At 44.9% G+C, this 12061-nt stretch overlaps 1 non-coding gene across 1 annotated transcript; it reads left to right on the plus strand.

Moving 5' to 3' along the window:
- Window positions 1-10801: 10801 nt before the first annotated feature.
- On the plus strand, window positions 10802-10905 carry LOC129013460 (small nucleolar RNA U13). The gene has a single exon (XR_008493933.1). It is a non-coding gene; the product is annotated as a small nucleolar RNA U13 (small nucleolar RNA).
- Window positions 10906-12061: the final 1156 nt, after the last annotated feature.

The raw sequence follows: 12061 nt of genomic DNA on the forward strand, positions 1-12061 counted from the left end.
AAACGGGGTTAGCCTTTGCTGGTGAAAAAAAAAAAAAGATATTCGAAACTGCAGTGAAGGGCTTTCATAACAGAAACATTAGCTTCATTGTAGCTTGTCGTGGAAAACAGGGACCTTTTAATAGGTGGTTCAAAAGCATCAGTTAGGGCTCAACAATTTTCCTTTTTTCCCCAAATACTGCTTCTCCTAGCACATTGGCCAGATAAAACCTTCCCCCTTTCAATGCTTCATCTTTTTATGAAAACACAGGAAACCATAAACTTGAGTGAAGGCTTTGTTCAGAAAGGTGGATGTAAGACTGATGGAAAATGACATTTGGGAAATGATCCCCAGGTCTGTGTTAATCCCTCATGGAAAGCCACAGACTCACCCAAAGATAGGCAGTATGAAGATCGAAGCTCTCCTAGCAACATGAAATCCTCCACGTTGCAGCTGCTACGCCCTAGTTCTGATTTTTACTAAGACATTAATAGCACATTATAAATACAAAATGTGCAATGCAAGAAAAATAATACTGCTTTGAGAAATAAGTGCATCATTAGACTCAATAATTAAACTTCCCTGAAATTCTTCTTACATCACGCTATTGTGGGGAGATGGTGAAGGGATTGCCCATTTCAATTTTGGAATAAATAGAAGTAATTCCTCAGTGCATTCTGCTTAAGGCAACCAATGAGAGAATATGTTAGCCAGGCTTCTAAAGGCAATCATGTGATACTCCATATTTGCTAAAACAAGAGCTGAATATTTTTTTGTTCCGTATGCAATTCCAAATTTTCAGTCACAATTTCATGAATATTCAGTATTTCTGCATGCCCAGGAGTAATTAGCAGACAGTGTAAATGTGTGAAGTCCTGACACTTACACATACATTGCTTTTTTCTCTATATAGGGTGGCAGTTGCTGGAGTACCAGGGCACCAAGTGGAGGATGTGGTAGACAGCCTCTAAGATGTGCCCCCTGCCAATGATCTCTGCCTCCAGGTATTCATACCCTTGTATAATCCTCTCTCCTTAAGTGTAGGCTGAATCCATTGACTGAGTTCTGACAAATAGAATATGGCCAGTGATGTGATGTTGCTTCTGAGACTAGGTTATTAAAAAAAACTGCGGCTTCCATACTGGGTCCTGTCTATGCCTTTCACTCTCTCGGAACACTCACTGTAGGGGAAGCTAACTGCCACGTCCTATAAGGCAGCCTGGTAGAAAGGGAGCTAGGCCTGCCAACCGCCATTTGAGGGAGCTTGGAAAGGGATGCTTCTCCTTCCCCCCATGTTAATCAAGACTTCAGATAAGACCTCCAACCCCAGCCAACAGCTGAAGGACCTCCCTCGGTCCCTTCAGGCAGAGGCACCCAGCTAAGCTGCCTGGATTCCTGACCCACAGAAACTATAAGATAATAAATGTTTTCTTAAGCTGCTGTGTTTTGAGGAATTCATTACATGGCCACAAATAACACAGAGACCAGTAGAAAATTCGTGGGGATCCAGTGACAACCCTGCACGGCCATGGAAAGGAAAGCAGGGGCCAGAGCCAGATCTAAGCGTAAGACACAAACCCCAAGAACAGAAGGCTGGGCTCTCAGTCCTTTTGCAGAGCAAGGGTCATTCTTGAATTTAAAGTAGGTCAGGGGGTGTGGACTCCTGCTTGGTCCCAGGCAGCCCTGGTATTGGGTGTCACCTACCTGACAGCACATGCAGATGTCTTTGTGTCACCAGAATTGACATCTGTCTAGGCATCCTCTTCCTCCTCCTCCAGGCATTTACCCTGATCCCTGAGGGCTTGGCCCAAACAGTGGCTGTGGAGTCAGGGCTTCGTCCTAGAAGGACAGTTGGCAAGAAGGGCCTTCAACCCTGGCAGCCAGAAGGGGTAGGCGATTTTGGTTGGGGTGGAGGGTCAAAAAACTAGGAAGAAAGGCTTGTGGTCCTGCTGTTGAAGAGCAAGTTGTGGACTATCTCTGATAAGGATCACCTCCACACTGCTGCCAGGGCGAGGGAGAACATTCTGTCCACGTGATGTGGTCTTTCTCTCAGCATCATTTCCTCTCTGGCTGGAACAAATTATTTACTTTTAAAATATAAAACAAAGTTTCAGGAAGCAGGAGAGATGTCATACTCTATCCCTGACCAGGGCAGGCATCTACTTGTGATTGCCCCCATGGCTCCCTCCCTTCAGTCAATCAAGTACAAGCCAGCAATTGTAGAGGCCGTTTCTGTTTTCCCTCCAGAGACACTAAGCTCTGATTTTTCTCATGTGCAGTGGCCACAGCTGCTGTGTTGCCATGCCGTCATCCGGTTGCTATGACTTGTGAGGTTGTAGATGTGCCAGAATGTGAATCTATTAATTTAACAGGAACTAGGCTCAGCACATATATTCCTTGTTAGGTCATTTGCTTTGCTCCCTAAACCACATCCAATGTGTTCAGCAATGGGCATGTTTCCTAGAGTCTGGCTTTGCAAGAATGCCAAATGCCCCAAATTTTGAGTCTGCACAGTCAGTTTTATATAATTAAATTACTGTGGAGGACAGAAAGGCATTCTAGCATGGGGATGCAAACACATCGTTTCAGGGAAAAAAACCAAGGAGGGGGAACTGGTTAAAGTCGTTGGTCCTAATTCTTTATGCATTTAGGTCCTCTCTGCAGAAGGTATATATACTCCTCCCTGAGCCCAGGTTGCTCACTGCCAAGGTCTGAGCTCTCCAGCATCACACTAGGCGTCGTGTGCCACCATAGAAGGAAGCACCATCCTTTCCTGTTGTGTTGAGCACACAGACAGGCATTGTCTTTATTTATTTATTTTTTTTTGAGACGGAGTCTCACTCTGTCACCCAGGCTGGAGTGCAATGGCATGATCTCAGCTCACTGGAACCTCTGCCTCCTGAGTTCAAGCAATTCTCCTTCCTCAGCCTCCCAAGTAACTGGGATTGCAGGTGCCCGCCACTACGCCCAGCTAATTTTTGTATTTTTAGTAGAGACGGGGTTTCACCATGTTGGTCAGGCTGGTCTTGAACCCCTGACCTCAGGTGATCTGCCCACCTCAGCTTCCCAAAGTGCTGGGATTACAGGCGTGAGCCACCGCGCTCAGCCCAGAGAGGTGTTTTCCACTCACTCCTTCAGTTAACACTCGCTGGGTGTCTATTACTGCATATGCTAGGGATGCAGAGATGAAAAGGACAAAGTCCCTAGTGGGAGAGAATGACATACATTGCAATGCAGTATGAGAAGTATTCGAGTTGAGCTTTGCAGAGAGCACTATGAGATCTCAGAGAAGGGGGAAAGTAAGTCTGAGGAGAGGGGTTATGGGTCACCACCAGGGTGTTTCTTTTGACAAAAAGAGAATATATTAAAAATTAACTGGATGTATTGCATTAGGTAATAATAAGTATTGTTTTGTGTAGCATTTGTTTCAGTTATGTACTATATGTATACATTCGTGCAGTGTCAGAATGTAAAACAGATTTCCTACATTCAGACAAAGAAGTGTGAAAGTTCTGGGTTTAGAGAGTGATAAAGAAGGCCGGGTGCTGTGGCTCATGCCTGTAATCCCAGCACTTTGGGAGGCCAAGGCGGGTGGATCACCTGAGGTCAGGAGTTGGAGACCAGCCTGGCCAACATGGTGAAACCTTGTCTCTACTAAAAATACAAAAATTAGCTGGCCGTATTGGCACATGCCTATAATCCCAGCTGTTCAGGAGGCTGAGGCAGGAGAATTGCTTGAACCCAGGAGGCAGAGGTTTCAGTGAGCTGAGATCACGCCATTGCACTCCAGCCTGGGCGACAAGAGCAAGACTCCATCTCAAGGAAAAAAAAAAAAAAGGGAGAGAGAAAGATAAAGTGATAAATAACTACCACACACTGAACACCTTTGATAGGCCAGGCATCAGGGTGTTGGTGTCCCACTGTATAGCTGAAGAGGTCAGCTATGACTTAAGAGATTTTCCAAATCTTTCCAGATTCTCCCTCCTTAGTAAAGCAAAGGCCATGCCTGAATGACTAGCTCATGGAGTCTTCTCTTAGCAAAGCAGAGGCCGTTTCCACCAGAACAGCAAGGCCAACTCTAATGTAAAGACAGAGAAAACCCTAAGATAGATAGAGAGAACCTAAGATAGAGAAAGCCCCACTCCCTTTCTGGCCTGCTGGGGGGTAGGAAGGGTAAGGAGAGAGAAGAGGGTCAGAAGGATCTCATGCTTGTTCCTCTTCTCCAGGTCTTGGATGGGGTCTGGACAGGTGCACTACCTAATGAGTGGTACTCCGTACACAGAGGGGGCTCTCACCCAGCTCCCCACTAGGGACTCTGGGAGGAACCTGTATCCAAGGCTGTTTTATGCCCAACCAGGGCAGCCATACCAAAGTGAACCTGGCAGTGAAAAAACCTGAGTAGGCAGAGAGAAGCTCTGAGGCTGAGCTCTCCTGAGTCCCCCTGATTCTTGCATGGCATGGATATCATGTTGGGAGCCAGCAGCCTGCTGTGTGTGGGATGGCCCTGATGGGGCAAGGTGACCCTACAGCAAGCTCAGAGGAGGTCAGGGGTCTGTGCCACTGAGAACAGAGGGAGAAATGAGCATCAAGTTGCAAGGGGGAGGAACCAGTGTTGGAGGGAGGGGGTCGGCTTTGCTAAAGAATGGACCGCAAGTTTGCCTACCAGAGCAGTGAGGCCTGAAGAGTAAGCAGAAACCAAGAGGACAAGGCAGGGTATGGGGGTGTAGGAACAAGGATTCAGGATGGCCCACAGGCTGCCTGGCTGCAAGGCCCATCTCTGCCACATACTATCTGTGTGACCTTGGACAGGTTACTAATCTTTTTATGCCTAAGTTTCCTTATCTGTAAAACAAGGATGATAGTAACAGTTGTACATATATGATAAGGTTGTTATGATAATTAAATTAGTTTGTAAAGTTCTTACATATAAGCATTCTATAAGCATCAAACAAGTAAATCATTCACCAGACAATAGGATTCTACATGGATAGCAACATCACGTCTCCCACACCCTCAAATTGGACTGTCAGTTAAAAATTCCCACAACTAGCTGGGCACGGTGGCTCACGCCAGCACTCTGGGCGGCCGAGGCAGGCGAATCACAAGGTCAGGAGTTTGAGACCAGCCTGGCCAACATGGTGAAACCCTGTCTCTACTAAAAATACAAAAAATGAGCTGGGCGTAGTGGTGGGCGCCTGTAATCCCAGCTACTTGGGAGACTGAGGCAGTAGAATCGCTTGAACCTGAGAGGCGGAGGTTGCAGTGAGCCAAAATTGCTCCACTGCACTCCAGCCTGGGTGACAGAGCAAGACTCCATCTCAAAAAAAAAAAAAGAAAAAAATTCTCCCAGCCGTCATCAGCTCAGCTCATGGGGAGGACTGGATCAGTTATAGACTGCACATTTAAGATGTGGTCTACATTATGACCGGGCGCAGTGGCTCGTGCCTGTAATCTCAGCACTTTGGGAGGCTGAGGCGGGTGGATCACCTGAGGTCAGGAGTTGGAGATCAGCCTGACCAACACGGAGAAACCGCAACTCTATTAAAAATACAAAAAATTAGCTGGGTGTGGTGGTGCATGCCTGTAATCCCAGCTACTTGGGAGGCTGAGGCAGGAGAAATCACCTGAACCTGGGAGGCAGAGGTTACAGTGAGCCGAGATCATGCCATTGCACTCCAGCCTGGGCAACAAGAGTGAAACTCCATCTCAAAAATATATATATAATCTAAATTAAAAGGCTTGACCCTCCCCAAACACAGTCCGGCTGGGAAGACAGACACAGCAAGTCTTTACATTTACTTACCTCCAATTGTCCAAAAGTAATTCAGAAGGGAACTGCAGTAGGCAGAATAAAGATCTTCCCCCAAATGTTCATATCCTAATGAATATGTTAGGTTTCATGACAAAAGGGAAATTAAGGTTGCAGAGGCAGTTAAGATTTGCTAATCAGCTGACCTTAAAATAAGGCAGTTATTCAACCAGACTTCCCTTCCCCAAAAAATAAATGCATAAAAAATAAAGCGATTATCTTGGATTATCGAAGTAGGTTCATCGTAATCACAAGGGTCCTTAAAATTGGAACCAAGAGGCAGAAGAGGAATCAGAGTCAGAGGGAGATGTGATTATGGAAGAATGAATGGTTGAAGACATACAGCATTGCTGGCTTTGAAGACAGAGAAAAGGGGTCATGACCCAAGAAATGCAGATAGTTTCTGGAAGCCAGAAAAGGCAAGGAAACAAATTCCCTGGAGCCCCAGAAAGGAACACGATCTAGCCAGCACCTTGATGTTAGCCTGGTAAACCTGCATTGGATTTTTGACCTACAGAAATGTAAGGTAAAAAGTCTGTGTTGTTTTAAGCTGACAAGTTGGTGGTAATTTGTTACAGTAGCCATAGAAAACTAATGCAGGGATGTCTTCTAAATGTGGTGTTCTCTGTGAAGTGTTTATGCCAGGTATTAGAAGCCCTGGGTTTCATATAAGAGCCTGAGCAGAAAGTCAAATTAGGTGGGCCAAGCAATGTCCCAGGATGCTGGGTCACCAGAAGGTTTCCAAAGTAACAAGCCACTAGAAAGTCAATGGCTTGAGTCCCAAACTCTGAGACAGTTTCCTTTTTTTTTTTTTTTTTTGAGACAGAGTCTCACTCTGTCACCCAGGCTGCAGTGCAGTGATGCAATCTTGGCTTACTGCAACCTCTGCCTCCTGGGTTCAAGTGCTTCTCCTGCCTCAGCTAATTTTTTTAGTTTTTTTTGTTTGTTTGTTTAGTAGAGACAGGGTTTCATACTGTTGGCCAGGCTGCTCTCGAACTGACCTTGAGTGATCTGCCTGCCTTGGCCTCCCAAAGCACTGGGATTACAGGCGTGAGCCACCGTGCCTGGCCCTGAGACAGTATCTTGAAAGTACAATCCGATTGCGGGCCCCTGGCTTAGGGATGAACTCCAATTCACACATTCTTTCTTGAAGCTTCTTCTCAGACTTGTTAGCCTCACAGGCCACCATGTGGAGGCCAAGTGTAGAAATAGTTAACAAAACTAAAGCGGAGTCAGCTGTCCAAAGCTGCTGTGGAAATTCTGTGCATTCGACGACCACAGGAGCCCAGCAAGCCTGTACAACCACCCAGAGTTTGTAAACCAGTGTTTCACAATGGATAGAAAAACACAAACCCAAGCATCAACGCAACCTGCATGGCATTTCTGGGACCCAGGTTGGCCACGGATCCCAGTTCTTTCACCCCACACAGGGTGCTTTCTTTCCTGTCTGAGATAGGTGAATATTTATTGGCAGGCACAGCTCAAAGGTTAGAGCCCACCACACAGTGGGGAGGAAGTATTTTCACAGTTCTCTGCTAGTAATAAATGTTGGTCCTTGGACATCAGTCTTAGCATAATGTGGGAGGTGTCATTTGGGTTCATAGGCCAAGAGGTTGCTGGGCATTCATGAGATTACTTTAGGGCCCACAGCTTCTTCCAGGAAGAAGGAAGTCTTCTTCCTCTTCTGGGTGTGGTAATATCTGGGGATTACAGAACCAGGTGTGTGGCAGTATATAGAGTCCATAAGGGGCTGCAGATCTTCAGGGATCTTCATGAACTGAAATTCTTCATGATAGCACCAAGGAATGGTGCATAAAAGCAGTAGTTTATGGATTGCTTGGACAGAGCAAAAGACTCCATGATCCCTCTAATTTATCCCCTTTTACTTCCCAATTCCAAATAGAGTTCTCCAGGAAGCAATGAGCTAGAAGGACCTCTTTGGATAGCCAGTTCTATATTTATATTTATATTTATATTTATATTTATATTTATATCTAGAGCAGCCCACCACATCTGCGGGAACATCTGTGGTTCCCATATCACTCTTTTAGAATCACCAGCTAAAGATATCCCACTCGAATGGCCTTTGCCCTGTACCATTGTGCTTGGCCTTGTTTTACTGACATAATTTTTGCCCTTTGCCCCCAGTTGGAGGGTGTGGCCACTGACTCACCTGCCAGGAACTCATTGCCTGAGTCCAGTCAACAGGTCAACTCCCATCTGAGTTGGTTGCAAAGAGCCTGAGGACCCATGGAATGCCATAGAATTCCTCTGTGGACCACATCCCAGGTCCTGGTATGGTTCCAGCAGTATGAGCTCCTGTCCTCAGTTGCTTTGGCCTTTCTTTAGCCTAGGAATTTATTCTTCTCCAGGCAGAGGAATAAAACAAACAGCCATTATTCCTGACAGCCAGAGGCCTGGATTCAAGGTCTTGGTTATAGACGCAAAATATCTGCCTCAGATGTGGACCCCACATAACAAATAACATCTTACTTCATGGCTCATGTAGTCGTCATTTCAGATGAGAGACTAGATGAAGTCAGGAATCTTGGTGACTGCATCATAGTGACTGTTAGATCTTACCACATTTAATTTAGGTATTGATAAACATGATGCAAGAGATGAGTGAACATTCCAAAACCAACTGCAGTGTGGCCACCCTGGGTTCTCCCAGCATGCATTATTTTCCGGAAGCAGATAACATTTGGAAGGTTATATTCTTTCTCCCAATTGTGAATGTATGGAGCTTCTAGGGTTTTCTAATAGCTATGCGAAGGAATGATTTGAATTGTCTAAACCCAGTCAAGGCTGTGAATTGAGGGCTGTATACATCAAAAAATAAGGCATGTGCCAAAATCCACAAGCAAGCCTCCAAATGCTCTTTCCATAACTGAAACCGATAAGAATCAATAAAGAACAGAAAGCACTAGTGGACTTGGGCTTCTGGTTCTCCATCTTCCTCACCCTGTGCCTTCCAGTATGGCAGAGAACCGTGAGCTCACTTTCCATAGACTGCACGTACATAACGCTTGTTGGAAGACAGTTCTCCTTGGGTCTCTCCCATGTCTGCATGCCTTGCGAGCAGAGTCACTGCCCTTTGTTTCAGACCAACTTTTTAACACAGCTGCTTTCCCAGAGCAAAGTAAAGCATGCTTACTGTCCATTAGCTAAGATTCCGAGCAGGGTGCTTCAGCTCACACCTAGGCAGAGGTGGGAGGATTGCTTGAGCCCAGGAGTTTGAGGTTGCAGTGAGCTGTGATTGCCTGGGCAATAGAGCAATATGCTGACTCAAAAAAAAAAAAAAAAAAGATTCTGGTTCCCCAAGCTTAAAGCTGTGCTCTCTTGTGATATGCTTTGCTGTGTGTACAGATGTCACCTGGCCCCCTTTGCATTGTCTTTGGGAACTGGGACTCAGGAAATGAGCACAAGAAAATGTCAGTATTTTTGCTATTGCTATTGCTATGAGCAAATAAGACCTTTTGTTTCAGACACACCTATTAGTCTTGTGTCTTCTGCCAGCATCCATGAAACTGCGACAGGCTCACTTGTTAGCTTGCAAGTAGGATAAAATCTTAAACCCTCCGCAGTTCCTGACAAGCTCTCATTTCTTTCTCATATAACACACTCCTTCAATCCACCAACGAATTCCCCTCACCCCTGTGATCCTTAAAGCCACCTAGGCAGTTTAGGTCAAGGGGAAACTACTCATGTAGAAGTGAGAACAGACCAAATTAAGGAGCAAGACTGAAGCTAAACCAGGACCTGGTGACAGGGCTGAGATATCCGGAAGTTTGGTTTAAGGCTGAGACCAGAGAAAGATCATTGTAATTCTGGGCTGTTTATAGCTATATTGTTGGTTGTATGTTCCAGCCAATTGACTGACAGGCAATTCTAAACATGCTTAAGAGAACAAACTTATTGGTTTTCTCATCTGTAAAGTGAAATGAGTTAGATTAGATTGTTTCTGATGTGCTGTAAAATTTGTGCTTTATAAATCTGTAACAGGGCTGCCTAGCATGCACATTAGGCACTTGACCTAATTTAAAATAATGATTGCAAAGAGGACTATGACGTAGTGGAAAGGACATAGCATTAGCAGTTAAGAAGCCTGAATTCTAGGCTTAGTCTGCCACTACCTAGCTGTGTGACACTGGGCAACCCACTTAAATTACCTGGAGGAGGCAGGTGGGGACGTAGACTTAAGATGATTTTGGATGGCTCAGAGATGTGGCATTAAATTATATATTGAAAAAGTAATTTTTCTTTTCAGTTCTCTTTTTGTTTTTCTGATTATGTCAAAGAGAGAGTCTCAGTTTAGTGCTGGTGTGTCTTCAACAACTCTTCAATACCTCCCATCCTCCCTTTTTGGCAAAGAGAGAAGTCTCAAGCTCAGATACTTCACAGGCAGCGCTAGCTAGATAGCATTTAATAACATTGCCCAGCTCTCTTTGCTTTATTTTTGTTTTGCCTTCCATTTGTGGCAAATAATTCAAGTTTTCCACTTATGAGAATGATGCAAAGTTTCCTTTAAAAGTAAATTAATTATGAAAATGTTCTAAAATTGATTGTGGTAATGTTGCACAATTCTGTGAATATACCTTAAAAAAAAAAATAAGGCCCACTGAATTGTAAACTTTATATGGGTGAGTTGGATGGTATGTGAATTACATCCCAAAAAAGCCATTTTAAAAAGTAAATTGAGGCCAGGCACGGTGGCTCACGCCTATAATCCCAGCACTTTGGGAGGCTGAGGTGGGAAGATCGTTTTAGCCCAGGAGTTTGAGACCAGCCTGGGCAACATAGTGAGATCCTGGCTCTACAAAAAGTCAAAAAAATTAGCCAGGCATGGTGGCATACTCTTCTAGTCCCAGCTACTCAGGAAACTGAGGCAGGAGGCTTACTTAGAGCCTGGGAGGTCTAGGCTGCTGTGAGCTATGATTGCACCACTGCACTCCAGCCTGGGTAACAGAGTGAGACCCTGTCTCAAAAAAAAAAAAAAAAAATTAAATTGGTATCCTTTTGTAGTTCATAAGCATGACGATTGGCTTTTCACTTTCATGTGTGAGATGTGCCTCACTCAAACCTTGTTGTATTGTCAGCACGTTACCTATCTGATGTGGAAAAAAAAAAAAGAAAAAGTAAAACATACATTGGAACCAGATATGTGCCTGTAGTCCTAGCTACTTGGGAGCCTGAGGCAGGTGGGTCTCTTGAAAAGGCTGTAATGTGCTATGATCACATCTGTAAATACTAGCCATTGCACTCTAGCCTGAGCAACATAGTGAGACCCCATCTTTTTTTTTTTTTTTTTTTTTTTTTTTTTTTTTTTTTTTTTTTTTTTTTGAGGCAGAGTTTTGCTCTGTCACCCAGGCAGGAGTGCAGTGGCGCAATCTTGGCTCATTGCAACCTCTGCCTCCCGGGTTCAAGCGATTCTTGTGCCTCAGCCTCCCTAGTAGCTGGGATTACAGGCATGCACCACCACACCCAGCTAATTTTTGTATTTTTGGTAGAGACAGGGTTTCACCATGTTGACCAGGGTGGTCTCAAACTCCTGACCTCAAGTGATCTGCCCGCCTTGGCCTCCCAAAGTGCTGGGATGACAGGCGTGAGCCACTGTGTCTAGCCCCATCTCTTAAATAAAAGAGTACATTGATTAATGTAAAAAGGGACTAATTTGAATAAAATATTAAGCAAAAAATAGTGTAGATGGTCAGTTGATATCGAAAAAGTTGTGCGGAAGATGCAAGACTAAAGTTTGGAGAAACAATGCAATGTGATGTTGGACATGTTTCTTAAGTCTCTGACCCTGATTCCTGGCCTACCAAATGAAATGGTGATATCTCCCTGGATTTGTTAAAAGGGAGATAACATAGTACGGGGAACCCTCAGCCCAAGGTCCTGCACATGGATGGCTTCTGATGAAGGGATGGTTGATGAATTGACTGAGCTCCCACCCTGGTGCCAGGCCCTGGGCTTTCAAATGTTAACTCTGCATCCTCACAATAACTCCACTGCAGGAGCTAGTGGTGCTGTTCCCATTCAGCAAGCCCTGGGGAGTAGTTGTTGTTTATTCTCCTTTTACAGATGAGCTATGGCTCAGAGAGGTTAAGTAACTTGCCTGAAGTCACAGAGCTAGTGAGTGGCTCAAGGATGAGGTTCAACTCAGACTCTGACTTCAAAGCTCCTGCTCTTTCCCTTTTACCACATTGCCCCCTCTTCACCCGACCTGATTAAACAATCTACCTGTCCAGCCTGGGCAACATGGAAAAACCC

Source organism: Pongo pygmaeus, chromosome 15, assembly GCF_028885625.2.
Source record: "Pongo pygmaeus isolate AG05252 chromosome 15, NHGRI_mPonPyg2-v2.0_pri, whole genome shotgun sequence".
Taxonomy (NCBI): domain Eukaryota; kingdom Metazoa; phylum Chordata; class Mammalia; order Primates; family Hominidae; genus Pongo; species Pongo pygmaeus.